General features: G+C 37.5%; 1 protein-coding gene and 1 pseudogene across 2 annotated transcripts in view; one reads left to right on the forward strand and one right to left on the reverse strand.

Annotated features, from left to right (window-relative positions):
- The window catches only part of LOC144308202 (dachshund homolog 2-like), a 530,849-nt gene that overhangs the window by 208,247 nt on the left and 302,443 nt on the right, over positions 1-20,159 (reverse strand). The window lies entirely within an intron of this gene.
- On the forward strand, positions 18,143-19,797 carry LOC144308243 (palmitoyltransferase ZDHHC6 pseudogene; annotated as a pseudogene).

The raw sequence follows: 20,159 nt of genomic DNA on the forward strand, positions 1-20,159 counted from the left end.
AAAATGAGTCTCTTGTAGACAGCAAATAGATGGGTCCTGCTTTTTTATCCAGTCTGAAACCCTGCGCCTTTTGATGGGGTCATTAAGCCTGTTCACGTTCAGAATTACTATTGACAGATATGAGTTTAGTGTCATCATGATATCTATTCAGTCCTTGTTTTTGTGGATTGTTCCACTGAACTTCTTCTTAAAGGGGAATTTTAAGAGTCCCCCTTAAAATTTCTTGCAGAGCTGGTTTGGATGTCACATATTCTTTCAGTTCTTGCCTGTCTTGGAAGTTCTTTATCTCTCCTTCCATTTTGAATGAGAGTCTTGCTGGATAAAGTATTCTTGGTTGCATGTTCTTGTCATTTAGGACCCTAAATATATCCTGCCAGCCGTTTCTGGCCTGCCAGGTCTCTGTGGAGAGGTCTGCTGTTACCCTAATTCTCCTGCCCATAAAAGTCAGGTATTTCTTGTCTCTTGCTGCTTTAAGGATCTTCTTTTTATCTTTGGAATTTGCAAGCTTCACTATTAAATGTCGAGGTGTTGAATGGTTTTATTGATTTTAGGGGGGATCTCTCTATTTCCTGGATCTGAATGCCTGTTTCCCTTCCCAGATTAGGAAAGTTTTCAGCTAGGATTTGTTCAAATACATATTCTGGCCCTCTGACCCTTTCGTCGCCCTCGGGAACCCCAATTAAACATAGGTTTTTCTTCCTCAGGCTGTCGTTTATTTCCCTTAATGTATCCTCATGGTCTTTTAATTGTTTGTCTCTTTTTTCCTCAGTTTCCCTCTTTGCCATCAACTTGTCTTCTATGTCACTCACTCGTTCTTCCACCTCGTTAACCCTCGTCCTTAGGACTTCTAGTTTGGATTGCATATCATTCAATTGATTTTTTTTTTTTGCCTGATTGGATGTAAATTATGCACTCATGAAGTCTCTTCAGTCCTTTATGCTTTTTTTCTAGAGCCACCAGTAGCTGTATAATAGTGCTTCTGAATTGGCTTTCTGACATTGAATTGTAATCCAGATTTTGTAACTCTGTGGGAGAGAGGACTGTTTCTGATTCTTTCTTTTGAGGTGAGGTTTTCCTTTTAGTCATTTTGCTCAGTGCAGAGTGGCCAAAAACAAGTTGTCTTGGGAGAAGGAGAAAAAGAGAGGTGAGAAAGAAGGAAAGAAAAGAGAAAAAAGAAAAAAAAAGGAAGAAAAAAAGAAGAAAAAAGAAGAAAAAGAAAGGAAAAAAAGAGTGGGGGAAGCAATGTGAAATCAGAAGGCAAAAAAAAAAAAAAAAAAAAAACAAACCACGGGGGAGTATCTTCTGATTCTGTATACTTTAAGTCCCTTGACTTCCCCTGGAACTTGTCCGTCTAGCTGGTCTTCTGGGGGAGGGGCCTGTTTTGCTGATTTTCAGCTGTTAGCACTTGGGGGAGCTGCTCTGCCCCCCGCCTGGTGCAGGGCTCAGTGGGGGTTGTTTACCCCGTGAGGCCCCAGGAGGAACAACCTCAGTGGCGGGGCCAGCTCTGGAGCCCTGGATTCAGCTCCCGCAGTAACTACGGAGCTCTCCGTCCAAAGGGGCCTGGAGGCTCCGGGGCAGGGCCGCTGATCTGCTCAGCTCGAGTCAGGAGCGTCCTTGCAGTCCTGGGCCCTCCCGGCCTTTGCCTGTCCCGGGGGGAGGCCGGATCCTGGGCTGTGTCCCCAGTCCCCAGTGCTCCCGTCCTGCGCTGTTGGATTCTTGTTCCCGGCCCAGCAGCCGCCTCCGCGGAGCCGCCCACTGCCCTCAGCCAGTCGGAGCTGCTTCCAGGACCGCGCAGCCCCCTCCGCGCAGAGCCGCTACCGAAGCCCCTCCGAGCTGCTCCCGGGTCCCGCCGTGCACGTGCTGCAGCCCTTTAGGGAGCTCGGCTGCGTGGTATGTTGCACTCTCCTGGGCACGCAGGTGTCTGTTAGTGTCCCAGGGAGCCTGAGGACATCCCCGCCCTCCTGGAGTCCTGCTTTAACTCCCTGCAGGCCCCTTTCTGTCCGGGAAGGTTGGTGCAGCTCCTGCTTCTTGGGGACGGTGCTCTCCTGTCCTGGGGACACTCGCCCCGGCCTTAGCCCGGCTCCTCGCGGGGCCCCTCCCCCTGGGATGCCTTTTGTTTCTTTATTTCTTTTTCCCCCCCGTCTTCCTACCTTGATAGAAGCAGGAACTCTTCTCACTGTAGCATTTCAGCTCTTCTCTCTTTAAATCTCAGGCCGAATTCATAGATTTTCAGGATGATTTGAAGGTTATCTAGGTAATTTGATGGGGACAGGTGATTTGGGGACCCTACTCTTCTGCCATCTTGCCCCTCCCTCAATTCCTAAGTTCTTAAAGAAAGAAAAATGTTTCCTTAGTAAAAAAAAAAAAAAAAAAAAAAAAAGAGAGAGAGAAAAGCAAAGCAGAATTCAAACCAAGGGGAATTCAAGTTCTGTTAATAAATAAAGCTGCCATAAATCAAATAATAAGACTGACAGTTTATCAAGTATAGTTCAATCTATTCTAAGTTACTCATTATTCTAAACATTAATTAAAACCATCAAAATTCTAGAGGAGAACACAGGCAGTAATGTCTTTGACATAGGCCACAGCAGCTTCTTACTAAATATGTCTTCTGAAGCAAAGGAAACAAAAGCAAATATAAACTATTGGGACTTCATCAAGATAAAAAACTTCTGTGCAACAAAGAAAATAATCAAAAAACCTGAAAGGCAATCTTTCCAATGGCCAACAGATATAAAAAAGAAGCTCAACATCACTCATCATCAGGGAAATACAAATGAAAACTATAATGAGCTATCAATTCATACCTGTCAGAATGTCTAAAATTAACACAGGAATCAACAGATGTTGGTGAGGATGTGGAGAAAGGAGAAGCCTTTTACACTGTTGGTAGGAATGCAAACTGGTGCAGCCAATCTGGAAAACTGTATGCAGGTTTCTTTTTTAAAAAAAAAATTTATTGGAGTTCAATTTGCCAACATATAGCATAACACCCATTGCTCATCCCAAGTGCCCCCCTCAGTGCCCATCATCCAGTCACCCCAACCCCCCACCCACCTCCCCTTCCACTACCCCTTGTTCATTTCCCAGAATTAGGTGTCTCTCATGTTTTGTCACCCTCACTGATATCTTCACTCATTTTCTCTCCTTTCCCTTTATTCCCTTTCACTAATTTTTATATTCCCCAAACAAATGAGACGATATGTTTATCCTTCTCCGAATGACTTATTTCACTGTATACAGGTTTCTTAAAGAATTAAAAATTCTTTAAGAAACAACATAGAACAACCCTATGACCCAGCGATTGAACTTCTAGGTATTTGTCAAATGATACAAAATACTGAATCAAAGGGACACTTGCACTCCAATATTTATAGCAGGTTTATCAACAATAGCCAAATTATGGAAAAAGCCCAAATGCCCAACAATGTCCATCAACTGATGAATGGATAAAGAAACTTGATATAAGTTACTCAGCCATAAAAAGAATGAAATCCTGCCATTTGCAATAATGGGGATGGAGCTAGATAGTATTATGCTAAATGAAATAAGTCATTCAGAGAAAGACAAATACTGTATGATTTCACTCATATGTGGAATTTAAGAAACAAAACAGATGAACACAGTGGAGAGAAAGGGAGGCAAGTCATGAAACAGACTCTAAACTATACAGAAAAAACTGAGGGTTGCTGGAGAGGAGGTGAGTGGGGGGATGGGTTAAATGGGTGGTGGATATTAAGGACGGCACTTGTGATGAGCACTGAGTGTTATATGTAAGTGCTTAATTACTAGATTCTACACCTGAAATTAATGTTACATTCTATGTTAACTAATTGGAATTTAAATACTTTTTTAAAAGTAGTGAATTAAAAGCTATTGTAAGTCAAAGTAAAGATGAATAAAGTCTCTCAAACATTCATTATAAATAAAATATTAAGGTGGAAAAACAATATTTTCAGTGGTCTAAGTTTATTTTTAAATATATCTTTTTTTATTTTTAAATATATCTTAAGGATAAAGAGAGTGTGAAATATTTTATGCTAAGAATGTATGAGCTGAATGAGATATCTCTTCAGTTTAGAGAATATTTTTATATACTAGCTTCAATAGTTATAGAAACAATCAATAAATTTAATTCCAGTTCTAACCATATCATTGGATTAAAGAAAAACTAGCTCACTTTTGCTTTAGTAAAAATAATAATGATAATAATATGGAGGAATGGATCCTACAGATTAGTAAGGCTTACTGAGTTTTTACATAATGATTTGGCTTAATTCAAATCCTTATTGTAGATAATAACAAAGAGTTAGACTAATGACTAAATTATGGCACTGTGCTAAAATATCTTGTGTTTTGATATATAACATGTGCTTAAATTAAGCATAATATTCTTCCACACTGTATTTTCATTTCATTTTCTCTGTATATTTTATATCTAACAAAAGTGCCCTAAAACTAACTTATGCAATAAATATGCTCTATATTTGTCTTCCAGAATCTGATGACATTATATGACATATCACTAGCTGTACAACTTCTGTGTTGAAAAAGACATCACCTAACAAGAAAGATAAATGCTCTATCCATGGTGAAACTCTATCATATGTAGTTTAGGCAAGAAGATAATTGAAAATGACAAGAAGTATGTCAATTAAAATATAGAGATTTTAAAAGTGCTCAAATGCATAGATTGATAATCCACACTGTGTTAAGTATTTTCTAAATTATAACTTTAAGGAAGGTCATAATTCTTGCCCCAGGCACATATCAAAATGAAGTCCTTTTACCACTATTTGGCAACAGTCTCACCATAAACACCATCAATTTTGCTGTCCACAACCCTGTTTCATTCAAAATAAGATTAACATGCTACATCAGAATATCTATTGAATCTCTAACTTACTGAGAGCTTCAGTCAGGATAAAAAGAGACAGATACTGTTAAATTCCCATTGTTGTAATTGGAGGACAAGACAGTAAATTTTCAATTATTCATTTGATATGGAAAATATTTACTGAATTATTAATTACTAATTCATTTTTATTTATTGAATTATTAATTATTTGCTCTTGACCAGTATTCAGTATAGATATAGTAGAATTTGGAAACTGTATAGACACACACATGCACACAAATAATATGTTTATATACACATTTTCACATGGCCCATGGTAAACTCTTAAAAGTTTATTGAATGACTTAGTTATTTAATCTACTCCAATTTTCCACAGGCAACTCCCTAAAGATTTATTGTCATAGCTCCCTTACCAGCAATGCTATCTTTATGATACTCATTGGGGGATGGGAATTAAAATGGAAGACCCCAAAATATGTCTTATTTCAACTGCTAGTCCTTATCTCTGTTTCCACCCTCCCCTCCTAAACCACATAAGCTAAATAAAGAGGAAAGTCTTTAATTTCCAACATATTAGACAATATCACATTATAACTATCTTTTGGGTTGTATTGGACTTTGAATGCCAGTCTTCAATATGCTGAGAAGATACACTCCCTGACCTTGTTTGCGGGAGTGAATTAATTGCTGGGAGTAACAAGCTTAGAATTGACATATAGAATGATATTCGACAGATGTTTTCACTAGAAATGAGATTAGTTTGTATATTTAGCAAAATGCTCAAAACAAAAAAATTGGGAATGTGCCCACTAGCTTTCAGCTGACATCAAAGTGAACAGATGTCACTTAAAACTCCTTTTAGGGTGTTAGGCCCTCTGCTGGATGAATGGATAAAGAAGATGTGAGATTACATATATGGAGTATTTATGGAATAATGGAATATTACTCAGCCATAACAAAACTGATGAACATAGGGGAAGGGAAGGAAAAAAAAAAACAGGATAAAAGCAGAAAAGGATACAGACCTTGAGACACTCTTAACTATAGAGAACAAACTGAGGGTTGCTGGAGGGGAGGTGGATGGGGGCATAGGGTAATTGGGTGATAGGCAATGAGGAGGGCACTTGATGTAATGAGCACTGGTGTTATATGCAACTAATGAATCACTAAATTCTACGCTTAAATTCATAATGCACAATATGTTAACTAATTTGAATTTAAATAAAACAAAAAATGGAATAAAGACAAATGGTAGATGGCATACCAAGAAATTATAACAAGAAAATAACAAGATGAATAAAATGAGGAATACTTTACAGAGTATCAAATACAGCCAAACAAAGAGGAGAGCTCCCCAGATGATACATATTTAGAACAATCTGTAGTCAACAATACTCCAATACCAAATTTAAATTAGTGGCTTTATACATTTCACAGTATGTTGTCTATATTCTATTTCATTACCCAAGCACTGATGAACTTTACCCATAACCTTTCAATAGTTATTGTACGTTTATAGATTGAAGATACTATTCAAATAAGAATGCAATAACCAAGCGTTCCTCAGGTAATTCTTTCACATTTTTCTCTCTCTTTTTTAATTTGAGTATAATTTACATACAGTGTTATATTCATTTCAGGAGTGCAATTTAGTGATTTGACAAGTTTACACATTATACTATGTTTAACACAAGTGTAGCTTCCATCTGTCCTGTGACATCATTATTATAATATCATTGACTGTGTTTCTTATGCTGTGCTTTTTATTCTTGTGACTTATTCATTCTATAACTGAAAGCCTGCAGCTCCCTTGCCCTTTCATCTATTCTGTTCAACACCTGCCACCTTCCCCTCTGACAACCATCAGTTTGTTCTCTGTACGTATAGATCTGATCTGATTCTGCTTTTTCTTTCTTCATTTTTTCCTTTAGATTTCACATATGATTGCAATCATATGGTTTGTACTTCTCAGTCTGACTTATTTCACTTAGCATAACACCCTCTAGCTCCATTCATGTTGTTCCAATGACACAACCTCATCTTTTCTATGGCTACATAATATTCCATTGTGTATATGTTACACATTCTCTTTATCCATTCACCAACCGATGGACAATTAAGTTGCATCTATATCTTAGTTATTGTAAATAATGCTGCAATAAGCAGAGGGATGCATATATAGTTTTGAATTAGTGTTTTCATTTTCTATGGATAAATACCCAAAAGGAGAATTATTTCTATTTTTAATTTTTTGAGGAAACTTCATACCGTTTTCCACAGTGGCTATATAAATTTACATTCCTACCAACAATGCATAACTGTTCTTTTTTCACCATATCCTTACCAACACTTGTTATTTCTTGTAATTTTGATTTTGATCATTCTAACTGGTGTAAGGTGACATATTGTGCTTTTGATTTGTATTTTCCTGATGATTAGTGATGCTAAGCAGTTTTTCATGAGTTTGTTGGCAATTTCTCTATCTTCTTTGGAAAACTATCTATTCAGGTCCTCTGTTATTTTTGAATTGGATTATTTGCTTTTTTGGTGTTAAATTCTCTAAGTTTTTATATAATTTGGATGTGAACCCCTTATCAGTTAAAAAATTTGCAAATATATTCTCCCATTCAGTAGGTTGCCTTACGGTTTTGCTGATGATTTGCTTCACTGTGCAAAAGCTTTTTATACTGATGTACTCCCAATAGTTAATTTTTAAATTTTATTTACTTGCCTTAGGAGACAGATCTAGAAAAATGTTGCCGGCCAATGTCAGAGAAATTACTGCCTGTGTTGTCTTCCAAGATTTTTATGGTTTCATGTTTCATGTTTAGGTCTTTAATTCATGTTGACTTTATTCTTGTGTATGGTGTTAGAAAGTAGTCCAGTGCCATTTTTAACATATAGCTGTCCAGTTTTCTCAGTACTATTTGTTGAAGAGACTGTCTTTTTCCCATTGCATATTTTTTCCTCCTTTGTCATAGATCAATTGACCATACAGTCATAGGTTTATTTCTGGGCTCTCTGTTCTGCTCCATTAAATATCTCCACTTTTGTGCCAATATCATACTGTTTTAATCACTATAGACTTGTAGGGCAGTCCCGGTGGCCCAACGGTTTAGTGCTGCCTGCAGCCCAGGGTATGATCCTAGAGACCCAGGATAGAGTCTGACATTGGGCTCCCTGCAAGTAGCCTGCTTCTCTCTCTGCCTGTGACTCTGCCTCTCTCTCTCTCTTTCTCTGAATAAATAAATAAAATCTTAAAAAAAAAGAACTGTCTTACTATAGACTTGTAGTATATCTTGAAATCTGGTATCCTGATACCACCAGCTTTGTTTTTCTCTCTCAGGATTGCTTTGGTTATTTGAGGTTTTCTGTGGTTCTATACACATTTTATTCTAGTTTTGTGAAATACATTGTGGCATTTTGATAGGTATTACATTGAGTCTTTGGAAATCAATCAACACCTTATACCATAGTGACGAAACGAAGGATAAAAATCATATTATCAACATAATAGATGCAAAAAAAGAATTTGACAAGAATCAACATCCATTCATGATAAAAAAAATCAACAAAGTGGGGTTAGAAAGAACAAACCTCAGCATAATCAAGACTGTATATGAAAAACCCACAGCTAACATATTCAATGCTGAAAAACCAAGAGCATTCCCTCTAAGGTCAGAAAGAAAACAGGAATGTCCACTCTCACCACTTTTATTCAACATTGTACTATAAGTCCTTGATGCAGCACTCAGAAAAGAAAAAGAAATAAAAGGCATCCGTATTGGTAAAGAAGAAATTAAATTGTTACTATTTGCAGATGACATGATACTATACATAGAAAATCCTAAAGACTCCATCTAAAAACTACTAGAAGTATTAAACAAGTTCAGTAAAGTGGTAGAATACAAAATTAATAGCCAGAAATTGGTAGCATTTCTATACACTAATAATGAAGTAGCAGAAGGAGAAATTTTAAAATACCATTTACAATTACACCAAAAAGAATAAAATACCTTAGAATAAACTTAACCAAAAAGATGAAAGTCCAGTATCTGTACTCTAAAAGTTATAAAACACTGATGAAAGAAATTTAAGATGACATAAGCAAGTGGAGATATTTTATGCTCATGGACTGGAAGAATTAATATTGTTAAAATATCATATTACCCAAAACAAATCACATTTTTCATTCTTAAGCAGAATTGGAATTTTATAATCACTTGTGGTTCCTGATAACAAGAAACAGTATTAGGTATCTGATGCCAATTCCCTTAACATGCAAAAAATAACTTGAAGAAGGCTCATTAACTATAATATGTCTATCATTGCAAAGTACTACCACTTTTAGCATCCAACAATTCACCCATGTAGTCTACTACTTTTGTCTGTAATGTTAGCTTTGCATTTAGATTACACAGCTATGGGGAACCACATAACACAATCTTCAACTACTCCAACCCTTGCTTCAAATTAGCAAAATGAAATATGTTTCTCAAGGTTTTTCATGGTTACCTTCAAGGATCATGGTATAGGAAATCACTGACATATAGGCAAAACAAATATATTATCCCAGATTTGTATTCTGTATAGACTACCCCAACTGCAAAGTCCTTCAGGTCATCTGTCCAGAAAAAAAAAAAAACATTGAAAAAGAATATATTAAAGCAAAACTTCTATTGAGAAAAAAATGGAAAACTCTTTCTGAGGTAATAAATACTTCAAACTATCTCTTAAAAGCCAAAGGGAGTCAAGTCAGAGCATGGAAGGCTTAAGACATCAACTTGATATTCCAGAATATTATATACTTACCTCTTCCAAGGTTGTCAAAATTATGGCTAATTTCATTGGACTGGTGCCCCTTACTTGAAAGAGCCTATAGGTATCTGTCATAATCTATGGTATCTGAATGTGAACTCTGCTGCTTAGGAATGTCACAAGTTCAAAGACATCGTGTTGAGTGCTCCAAGCATCTAAAAATGACAAGATGGACACCTCAGGCTCCTTTCAAAACTGAGTTGCTAGGAACATGCTAGTATACCTGTGAGTGTCAAGACAGATGGTTCACAAGGGAGGCAGATGTAGCTCAATCTCTGTTTTGGACATGGATATCCATGCAAATCTCTGTCCCTACTTCTTTCCTTGAAAGGATAAAAGAGTTCCATGTATACTCCAAATCCCCATTTGTGGTTTCTAATTTAGTGGAATTTTATGACATTGTCAAATATTTTGCTATTTGTCCTTCTATATGAACATAAAACTGTACTATATTTCAGGTTTTATATTTTCACTAGAGTAAAAATCAAATACTGTCATGGAAAAATCCTTGAGAAAAACTATCCATATTTCTTACAGAGAAAAACAGCAATATAAATTTATAAAAATTACTTAGTTTTGAAATATGATTGGTACTTAGAAGTCAAGAAAATACTGAGTTCAGCTCTGTTCTTAATAGTATATATTTCTGGGGTGCCTGGGTGGTTAAATTGGTTAAGTGGCTGCCTTCGACTAAGGTCATGATCCCAGGGTCCTGGGATGGAGAACAGGGATTGGGCTCCCTGCTCTGTAGGGAGTCTGCTTCTCCCTCTCTTTCTGCCCCTTCCCCTGCTCATGTGCACACTCTCTCTGTCTCAAATAAGTAAATAAAATCTTTAAAAATAGTATATATTTCTTTTTCTTGGGATCCCTGGGTGGCGCAGCGGTTTGGCGCCTGCCTTTGGCCCAGGGCGCGATCCTGGAGATCCGGGATCGAATCCCACATCGGGCTCCCGGTGCATGGAGCCTGCTTCTCCCTCTGCCTGTGTCTCTGCCTCTCTCTCTCACTGTGTGCCTATCATTAATAAATAAAAATTAAAAAAAAAAGTCTTTCCTTTAAAAAAAATAGTATATATTTCTTTTTCTTAAGAGACTTTGATTTTCAGACATTTTAATCCATTGTAGGTCTTTCTATTCTTAACAGTCAAAAGCTATTTGTCCTTCTATGATCTATCTATGGCTATCCCCAATCTTTAACTATACCTATCTTACAACATTTACACTTCTCTTTTATTTAAGTAATAAATACATAAATGCACATGTTATTTCTCCCACTAGATTCATCAGAGGTTAACAGGAACAAATTCTGTGTCTACATATATTCCTACAATGCCCAGTACAGTTTTTTAAATATTATCGTATACATGAAACATCTGAAATTAATGATGTACTATATGTTGGTTAATTGACTTTAAGTAAAAATATAATTGTAGATATATAATGGGCTGAAAGATAGTTAACATGTTTCTCAGAGCACACTAGTTAACAGGATTGCTCAAGGAATAGGATATTGTAGTTCATGTCTGTAATTGAGCTTTACTATCAGAATCAGTTCAAAAGTGACAGGTTAAATTATGCTTAAAGTCTTGAGGTTTAATAACTTTCCAAAATGTGTTTGAGCAATTTCCTAGTTTTGTAAATATAAGTTTATAACAAAATAAGATTTCTCTCAGATGAGCAAAGATCTTGCTATAGCTTACATCATTACTCTGAACATAGTTAACCATTGTGCCATACTAGACATGCACAGAGTGAATTAAATTTAAATGAAGTGAGTACTGATTTCAAGAAATTTCTTGAATCATATTATCATGCCATGTCCTCCTCAAAGATAAATAGAATTACACAGAGAAATTTGTTTAATTGAGGATTTAAAGTATTGACTTTTCAGTTAATCATGGCTTTGTTGTACCATTACCAAGTATTTCTTGCCAGCTCCATAAATGAGCAAGATATCCAAATACCATTTAAAAACATATACTATGCAAATATATATATGTATGTGTACATATGCATATATGTGTGTATATGCAATCACTGTGATAAGAAACAGTTTACAGTGTAAATAGGCATCCTGCAATTCTTCATGGAAGTTGTGGACTTGTGCATTTATTTGTAAAAAGGATAAAGAAAGTATTAAGTGAGCAATATGTGTGCTAATCCCCTCTTGACAAAAATGTTCTCATTGAAATGGGAAATTCATATAATGCCAACTGACTTTCTAATTTCAGTTTTGTATTCTCTGTACATCATCTGCACAGATTTCACCATATGCATTCTTCTTTTGTGTCAATGTAATGCAAAAATATGACAACCAAAATATCAGTCCCAAGGAAGGAATGTGCTCTATTTTAAGGAAAATATTTGTTTGTACAAAAATACATCGAAAAGAAGTATAAAGAAACTATTCAAATTCTTGGAGGGGTGCCAGGAAGATGGCAGAGCTAGGAGAACCCTAAGCTCATTCCATCCTATGTTTACAAATAAATATCACTCATATCCAAGTAAATAAACCAGAAAACAATCCAAAGACTAGCAGAACAAACTCCACAACTAAAGGTAGAGAAGAAGCCACATCAGAGACTTTAAGAAGGGCAAAAATGGTGAGCAGGAGCTGCCTGCAGGAGGGAGGAAACTGCTGTTCCAAAGAGGGAAAAACACCAGGGAGCCCACACAGGAGACACAAACCCCCCTAACATCCAGCCGTGAAAACCAGAGAGGCTGAAGTCTGTGAGTTTTTATTACTAGCAGGACTTGGAGGCTGGAGCTTTAAAGTCAGCAACATTAGCAATGGGTGAGCCATGAGGGCAAGTGTTAGCCAGGTTCCCACCATTAAAGAGACAACAGCTCAAGAAGAGATTTGTTCCTTCTTGAAGGGACAGCTTGCACAATGTGAGGGAGATCTGTCTATACTGATTTCAGAGCATGTTGGGGGACTGCTTTGGGAACAAAGAGCTGATAGTCACCATTTTTATCCCCCAACTCGCAGCATAATCAGAAAGCCACTTGCAGAGGCAGTGCTGCACCAGACACTTGATATCTAAACTGTTGCCAGAGTGCCATTCCCACAAGTTCTCCAGAGAGCTCCCCCACTCCAAGCCTGCTTGACTTGGCCCTTGACTCAGCACAATTTTTGTTAATGTTGTACACCCCACCCAGCTGCCACACACAGATGTGGCTTTCCTCAACCACTGCACTCCATGCACACAGCCACCATGCACACAGAAGTCAGATGGTGCAACCAACCACCTGATGCACAGACACTGTGCCCAGTCCCTGTGTACACAAAGGTTATGGGCCCTTGTCCTATTGTGCACCACGCCCCCAGACGCAGTGCTTCAGGGAATCACCTAGGACTAGCTGCTCATTGCAAATTTTCCTAACACTGGCACCTCAACCCTGAGCCCTTCTGCTTTCATTCCCCAACAGAGCCAGCCTGCCCAGATCTCACTAGCATCACAGAGAGCAAACACAACCTATAACATGAAAAGCCAGGGCACAAAGCTGCTGTTTGGCACAATTTAACTTCTCCATCGACAGCATTAACAGAGGATCACCTGCAGGAAGCAGCCCAGCACCAACATTGGTTGCTTCCTTGTTTAGACCAAGCCCTGAGCTCAAGTTAGACTACCCTTCTCAGTCAAGCTTGCTTCAGTCCAAGCCCAGGGGTCCCCTCCCCAGAAGGCAAGCAAAAACTTTTGCCCATACAACTTCACCAAAGGTGGAATAAGTGATATGTCTCATTTAACAAGCAGACCAGAACACATCTAGTGAAAACATACAACATTCATGCAAGGGATCAGAAACTATTGACAGCATGCGATGAGGTCTTCTGCGAACAACTGGCCTGAAGGATAAAGCATCCAAAACAAAACAGTACAGGGCATGCAACACATACTAGAGGAACCCCTGAAGTGCCATGTCCTGGGCACTACAGGAATTTGTCTTCTTAAGGACATTACTTTCCAGAGCAGCAGACATAACTGGATTTTCTAATGCAAAGAAGAAGGCAGAGACTTAGAAAAAATGAAAAGATTGAGGAATTTATCCCAAATGAAAGAACAAAATAAGGCCATGGCCAGAGTTCTAGTGAAATAGATATGTTACAAGTAAGATGGATAATTTAAAGCAGGGGATCCCTGGGTGGCTCAGCAGTTTAGCGCCTGCCTTTGGCCCAAGGCGTGATCCTGGAGCCCCAGGATCGAGTCCCACGTTGTGCTCCTTGCATGGAGCCTGCTTCTCCCTCTGCCTGTGTCTCTGCCTCTTTCTCTATATGTCTATCATGAACAAATGAATAAATAAATCTTTAAAAAATAAAAAAGATAATTTAAAGCAATTATCAGAAAGATACTAAATGGACTTGAGAAAAGAATACAAGACTTGAATTGGATCCTTACCACAGAGAAAATAAAATTAAAAAGAATCATCCAGAAATGAAGAATGCAATAAAAGAGATTGGAAACAAGCTTGATGCAATTAAGAAGAGGCTAGAATAAGTAGAGGGAAAAAATAGTGACATAAAAGACAAAATAATGGAAAATAATGAAACTGAACAAAAGAAAGAAGAATTATATAGCATGAGAATACACTTAGGGAAATCAGGAACTATATAAAATATACTAACATTTGTATAATAGGAGTCCAAAATGAAAAAGACAAAGAAAAGGAAGTAGAAAATATATTTGAAGAAAAAAATAGCTGAAAACTTCCCTAATCTGGGGAACAAAAAGTCATACAGATCCAAGAGGAACAAAGACCTCCCTTCAAATCAAGAAAAGCAGGCCAAACCAAGACTTGTTATAATTAAATTTATAAAATGCAGTTATAAACAACAATAAATAAAAGAGCAAAAGAAAAGAAGTTCTTAACTTATAAAGGAAAACCCATAAGGCTGCTCAGAGATTTCTCAACAGTAACTTGGAAAGACAGAAGGGAAGGGCATGATACATTCAAAGTGCTGAAAGGAAAAATATGCAACCAAGAATACTCTATCCAGCAACACTATCATTCAGAATAGAAGGTGATATAAAAAGTTTCCCAGACAAACAAAAACTAAACGAGTTCATGACCACTAAAACAGCCCTACAAAAAATATTAAAGGATACTCTTTGGGTAGAAAAGAGACAACTAAATTGACAAAGACAAAAAAGGATCAAAGAAAGTCTCCAGAAAAAATGACAAAATAAGTTATAAAATGGCGATAAATACATATCCATCAGTAATTACTTTTAATGTAAATGAACTAAATGCTCCAATCAAAAAATACAGGGTGTCAGAATGGACAAAAAAAAACAACACCGGGATCCCTGGGTGGCGCAGCGGTTTGGCGCCTGCCTTTGGCCCAGGGCGCGATCCTGGAGACCCAGGATCGAATCCCATGTCGGGCTCCCGGTGCATGGAGCCTGCTTCTCCCTCTGCCTGTGTCTCTGCCTCTCTCTCTCTCTCTCTCTCTCTCTCTGTGTGACTATCATAAATAAATTAAAAAAAAAAACACCCATCTATATTCTGCTGAGGAGACTCATTTCAGACCTAAAGACACCTGCAGATAGAAAGTGAGGAGATCAAGAAATTTTTATCCTGCAAATGAATGTCAAAAGAAAGCCAGAGTAGCAATACATACATGGGACAAACTAGACTTTATTTTTTTAAGATTTTTATTTATTTGTTTGACAGAGAGAGAGGAAGAAGCAGGATCCCTGCTTAGCAAGGAGCCTGATGTAGGGCTTGATCCCAGGACTCTGGCATCATGACCTAAGCTGAAGGCAGGCCCTTAACCAACTGAGCTACCCAGGTACCCCCAAACTAGACTTTAAAACAAAGAATGTAACAAGAAATAAAGAAGGGCACTATATCATAACAAAGGGAACCATCAAACAAAGAGATTTAAAATTGTAAATATTTATGCCCACAATATGGGAATATCCAATTATATAAAACAATAACAAACATTAGGGAACTAATTGAGGATAACACAATAATAGTAGGAGAGTTTAACACCCCAGTTACATCAATGGACACATCATCTAAACAAAAAAATCAAAAAGGAAACAATGGCTTTGAATGATATACTGAACCAGATGGACCTAACAGATACATTCAGAACACTCCATCCTAAAACAGCAGAATACACATTCTTTTCAAGTGCACATAGGACATTCTCCAGAATATATCAAATGTGAGGTCACAAATTAGGCCTCAACAAATAGAAAAAGACTGAATACAAGGTGCCTGGGTGGCTCAGCAGTTAAGCATCTGCGTTCGGCTCAGGGCATGATCCTGGAATTCCAGGATCAGGTCCCACGTCAAGCTCCCCACGGGGAGTCAGATTCTCCCTCTGCCTATGTTTCTGCCTCTTTCTGTGTGTCTCTTATGAATAAATAAATAAATCTTTAAAAAAAGAAAAAGACTGAATACATACCATGCAACTTTTCTAACCACAATGTGAATGGCTCAACCAGGAAATCAAAGAAGAAATTAAAAAATACATGGACACAACTTAAAATAAAAACACAATGGCCCCAAATCTTTGAGATATTGCAAAAAGGGTCCTATAAGGGAAGTACAGAGAAATAAAGGCGTACCTCAAGATGCAATAAAAATCTCAAATGAATATCCTCATATTATATCCAAAGGGACTATAAAAAGAAACACAAAAGCAATGGAAGGAAGGAAATAAAAAAGCCCAAAGCAGAAATAAGGGAGATAGAAACTAAAAACAAAACAAAACAAAACAAAACAATAGAACACGTCAAAGAAACATGAAGCTGGTATGATAAAAAATTAATAAAATTGATAAATTTCTCACTAGAATTATCAAAAAGAAAGTAGAAAGGAACTAAATAAATAAAATCACAATTAGGAGGAGAAATAACAACCAAAACCACAAAAATGAAATTATAAGGAACTATTATGAAAAACCATATGCCAGCAAATTGGACAACATGGAACAAATGGATAAATTCCTAGAAACATATAAACTACCAAAATTGAAACAAGAAGAAATAGGAAGTTTGAATAGACTGATAACCAGCAAATAAATTGAGCCAATAATAAAAAAACTCCCAACAAACAAAAGTCACAGGCCAGATGGCTTAAAGGAGAATTCTACCAATCATTTAAATAAGTTAATAATTATTCTCCTGAAAATGATCCAAAAAATAGAAATGTAGGTAAAACTTCCAAATTCATTCTATGATGTCAGAATTACCCTGATACTAAAACCAGATAAAGTCTCTATCAAAAAAGAGGACTACAAGCCAATATCCCTGATGAACATGGATGAAAATATTCTCAACAAAATACCATCAAACTTAAGCCAACAACAAATTAAAATAATCATTCACCATGACGAAGTGGGATGAATTTCTGGGGTCCAAGAGTAGTTAAATATTTGCAAATCAATCAATGTGACACATCACATTAATGAAAGAAAAGAATTTATTGATTCTTTCAATAAATACAGAAAAAGCATTTGACAAAGTACAACATCCATTCATGATAAAAACCCTCACACAAAATAGGAATAGAGGGAACATACCTCAACATCATAAAGGCCATCTATGAAAAACCCACAGCTAATCTTATCCCCAATGGTGAAAATACAAGAGTTTTACTTATAGGGTCAGGAACAAAACATGGATGTCCATTCTCACCACTGTTGTTAAACATAGTACTAGAAGTCCTAGCCACAGCAATCAGACAATAAAAAATAAATACCATCCGAATCTCCAGGGAAAAAGTAAAACATTCACTATTTGCAGATCACATGATATCCTATATAGAAAACACAAAAGACTCCTCAAGAAACTGCTAGAAATGATGAATAAATTCAGTAAAATCATAGGATATAGAATCAACATGCAGAAATCATTTGCATTTCTATACACCAATAACAAAATAGCAGAATGAAAATTAAGGAATCAATTTATAATAGCACAAAAAAACAATAAGATAGCTAGGAATAAACCTAACTAAATAGATGAAAGAACTGAACTCTGACAACTATAAAACATTAATGAGATAAATTGAAGATGAAACCAAGAAATAGGAAAATATTCCATGATCATGGATTGAAAGAACCAATATTGTTAAAATATCTATACTATGCAAAGCAATCTACACGTGTAATGCAATCCCTATCCAAATACCACCATGTTTTTCACAGAGCTACTTCACAAACGATCTTAAAATTTATATGGAACTATAAAATACCCCAAATCAGCCACAGCAGCCTTAAAAAAGAAAAGTGAAGTTGGAAGCACTGCATTTCCAATCTTCAAGTTACATTAAAAAGCTGTAATGAGGCGGGAGCGGGAGAGCAGCGGCCAGAGCGCCGGCTGGGCTGGGGAGACGCGCTGGCGGCACGGCGGGCTCCGCGCTGCAGCGCCGCACAACCGAGACCTGCTTTACTGCTTGCGCGGGCCTGACTTTCCCATGACGGAGTTGTCCGCGGAGGAGAAGACCTGTTCCGGGTGAGCCCAGGCCGCCCCAGAAATGCGATGGCCGAGGAGCGGGTACCAAGGACCAGGCTGAGAGGTTGGGTTTCGAGCCAAGACCCTGGATTCTCCTAGTTAACATTAAAGAGCTCTGAGGGTGTACCCGTGAAAATGGCGTGATCTGCATTGGCCTCCCACAATTTGAAGGCATGGCAGTTAAGGAACACACATGGACTCGTGGCACATGGAAATGTGTGCACAGAAAAAGGAAATCTATGATTTTCTAAAAGTAGGAAGGCATTCTTCCTCACCAAAATGGATACATTCTGCTCAGTTATCAAGTTTGAAAATCCCCAAGAACTAAAGAGACTGTGTCACTGGGGTCCCATCATAGCCCTCGGTGTTATAGCAGTATGTTCCACAATGGCCATGATTGACTCTGTGTTGTGGTATTGGCCTTTACATACAACTGGAGGAAGCGTGAATTTCATTATGTTGATAAACTGGACTGTCATGATTCTTTATAACTACTTCAATGCCATGTTTATTGGTCCTGGCTTTGTCCCTTTGGGGTGGAAACCGGAAAATTCTCAGGATAGAGAGGATGTACCTCTCTGGAGGATGTACCTCCAGTATTGTAAAGTCTGCCAAGCATACAAGGCACCACGGTCACATCACTGCATAAAGTGTAACAGATGTGTGATGAAGATGGACCATCACTGTCCTTGGATCAGCAACTCTTGTGGTTACCAAAATCATGCTTCCTTCACACTGTTTCTCCTTTTAGCACCACTGGGTTGTATTCATTCTGCCTTCATTTTTGTTATGACTATGTATACACAGCTTTATAATCGGCTCTCCTTTGGGTGGAACACGGTAAAGATTGACATGAGTGCATCCCGGAGAGATCCCCTTCCAATTATTCCCTTTGGATTAGCAGCATTTGCGGCCACCTTGTTTGCCTTGGGATTAGCTTTAGGAACAACCATAGCTGTTGGGATGTTGTTTTTTATCCAGATGAAAATAATTCTCAGAAACAAAACTTCTATTGAATCATGGATTGAAGAAAAGGCTAAGGATTTAATTCAATATTACCAACTAGATGAAGTCTTTGTTTCTCCCTATGATATGGGAAGTCGATGGAAGAACTTTAAACAAGTATTCACATGGTCAGGGGTCCCTGAAGGAGATGGACTAGCATGGCCAGTAAGAGAAGACTGTCACCAGTACAGCTTAACAATTGAACAGTTGAAACAAAAAGCAGATAAAAGAATCAGAAGTGTGCGGTATAGAGTAATAGAGGATTACAGTGGTGCCTGCTGTCCTTTGAATAAAGGAATCAAAACCTTCTTCACCAGCCCCTGCACTGAGGAGCCTCGAATAAGGCTGCAGAAAGGGGAATTCATTTTAGCCACAAGAGGGTTACGATACTGGTTGTATGGAGATAAAATTCTTGATGATGCCTCTGTAGAAGGTGTCTCACGAATCAGAGGCTGGTTCCCTAGAAACTGTGTGAAGTGTCCCTGTGATGCTGAAACATCAGAGAAGAAAAATAGAAAAATAGATAGCCACTGTTATAGCAAAATTACTTTAAATCCTCTCCATTACTTGAAAATTGTACATATTACTACAAAATTATGCAATGACCCTACTCTGGGCAAGGTGTTCTTTTCTTCAAAGGTGCCCTAGTGCCATAATCTAAATATTTTTATTACCATTTTGAAATGGAGAAGCCATTCTGCACATGCCTTTGAATTTCTGCCCCCTCTTTGCCACCTCTTCCTCTCCTCAAAAGGAAAAACACTTCACCCAAGTAAGTCAGTTGCATTTTCTCTAGGATTTTTTTTATGCTGTGCACACTATGGACCTCACCTGCACATAGAGTTCCCCCGTTTGCCAGGAGCATCTGTATGTAATGCTTTTATCTTGTTTCCCCCTCAGTTGATATTTCTTATATAATATTCTAGATACTATAGAACATAATAAGTCAGATTCAATATAAGCTTAAATTTTATTACCTGTCTTTTAATATTGCAAATTTTTGTCAAATC

This window comes from Canis aureus, chromosome X, assembly GCF_053574225.1.
Source record: "Canis aureus isolate CA01 chromosome X, VMU_Caureus_v.1.0, whole genome shotgun sequence".
NCBI classification, from domain to species: Eukaryota; Metazoa; Chordata; class Mammalia; order Carnivora; family Canidae; genus Canis; species Canis aureus.